This window comes from Larimichthys crocea, chromosome X (assembly GCF_000972845.2).
Source record: "Larimichthys crocea isolate SSNF chromosome X, L_crocea_2.0, whole genome shotgun sequence".
Lineage (NCBI taxonomy): Eukaryota > Metazoa > Chordata > Actinopteri > Sciaenidae > Larimichthys > Larimichthys crocea.
Genome location: NC_040020.1, coordinates 37968821 through 37971141, shown reverse-complemented (window position 1 = coordinate 37971141; position 2321 = coordinate 37968821).

Here is a 2321-nt window from a genome sequence, read left to right as displayed (position 1 = left end):
GAGAGAGAGAGAGAGAGAGAGAGAGAGAGAGAGAGAGAGAGAGAGAGAGAGGGTTTTCGGTAAGGGAGATGTGACTGCATCTTCAACCAATACCGTGCCTGGCTAGGCATAACCCTGGGTGGGGGGTGGAGTCCCTCGGCAGTCTAATCCTATGGCAGCATAACTAAGGGATGACCTGAGCCAGCCCTAACTATAAGCTTTATCAAAAGGGAAAGTCTTAAGTCTATTCTTAAAGGTGTTGACCGTGTCTGCCTCCCGAACCCAGAAAGGTAGTTTGTTCCACAGAAGAGGAGCCTGATAGCTGAAAGCTCTGGCTCCCAATCTACTTTTGGAAACTATAGGAACCACAAGGAACCCAGCGTCCTGAGAGCGCAGTGTTCTAGAGGGGTAATAAGGTATTATGAGCTCTTTTAGATACGATGGTGCCTGACCATGAAGAGCTTTGTAAGTAAATTTAGTAGAATTTTAAATTCTATTCTAAACTTAATAGGTAGCCAATGCAAGGAAGCCAAAATGGGAGAGATGTGATCTCTGATCTTGGTTCCTGTCAGAACACGTGCAGCAGCATTCTGAATTAACTGCAAAGTCCTAAGAGACTTATTAGAGCAGCCTGATAACAAAGAGTTACAATAGTCCAGCCTTGAAGTAACAAATGCGTGGACTAGTTTTTCTGCATCTGCCTGAGAGACAATGCGTCTGATTTTAGCGATGTTATGTAAGTGGAAGAATGCAGTCCTCGAAATTTGTTTTATGTGGACGTTAAAGGACAAATCCTGATCAAAAACAACTCCAAGATTCTTTACAGTGGAGCTGGAGGCCAGGGTGTGGGATTTGGCAGACAGCAACCAAATGAATACCCCTACTCTTTAGGGTGTAGGAAAACCTACAATGGCATGACCTAGGGCCAGTGTTTGGTTTGTCTGTTCTGGGCTACTGCAGAAACATGGCCAAGAAAAAAAGGGTGGACTATTTTTTGTTTATTGGCCACTTGGGGGCAGCAAAGCTATGAACACAACACTTTTATTAGAGACGTAAAAAAAAAAATCTGGCTGTTAGATGTTCCACTTTCTTCACTTGATAGCCCCTACTGTAATTTGTGTACACTATTGAGGCTCTGAACACCAAAACAACGAACGATAGCTGCAAATGAACAAAGGGGATCCACATTATCAGGTGATAATTATGATATGAGCATCCCATTCCACGTTACACACAGATCCACTAAAAATATCTATTAGTGCAGCTTTAATGGCTACCACTGGCGACTTTTGTGTTCAGGACTTTGAATTAGCGGCAGCAGTGGCTGGCTCCATTCCTACCAACCAGTGAAAACAGTTTAGGCAGCAGTGACAACAGCTCGCTGTCTGAAAGCACCTTTGTTGTAGCGATTTAGACTAGGTGAAGGTTTTTCATTACTGAAAATGATGATTCCAAACTGAGATACAGGGTACACAATTGCTAACGACCTTTAGGTGTTCATAATGTATTCTTTTTCTCTCACTTTCTTTCTCACAGCTGGACTCTGATTGCTGAGTGGGCTTTTTTATCGTTCTTTCTTCTCTTGGATTTTTGGGCTTAGTGTGTCCTATGGGAACTTAACAGAGGAGATAAACAATGGCTGACCTGCATTAGATTGGGAGCATGCCAGGAGAGAAGAACAGGCTGAGGTACAAAAGGCATGGAGAATAGTCTGTACATGTACATGTCAGCACAAAAGGTTTAGTGGCCCATGGCTGTTACATATTGTTTGTAAAAGAGTGTGAGCCCCACATTTCCAGCACATGACTAAATGAGCGTTTGCACCTGTGTCCTAAAATAGATGTTCACAAACAATTATTTTGTCTTACAAACATCTTGGTACTGTGTAAATAATGGTGCTGCTCATTGAGATGACTGCAGTGAGAGATCAAGCTAATGTTAGCAACTTCACTGGGACCATTTAACATGTAGCTAATAGATTCCCTCCATGGGAGGCCATCAGAGCTCTGTGTCGACTGCTCTCTGAATGGCTGTGCTGGAATTGGCACACCAGCTCGGTATATCTCATCTGGGAGAAATTAATAGATGGAAACGTACACATAACCCACACACAGAGATACACACAGATACACAGAGTTTATTTCTTCCAGGGGACGTGAATATATGGCAGTTGAGATCCATTAGCTGTAAACATGTAGAATCTGTCTGCTAAACAGAAGGCGTCTCGGTGGGGAGCAAGCCGGCGATGTGGAGGTGTAATAGTTTGAAGGATATGTGTGCATGTCCATGGGTGCATGTTTGTTTGTGCGTGTGTGTGTGTGTGTGTGTGTGTGTGTGTGTGT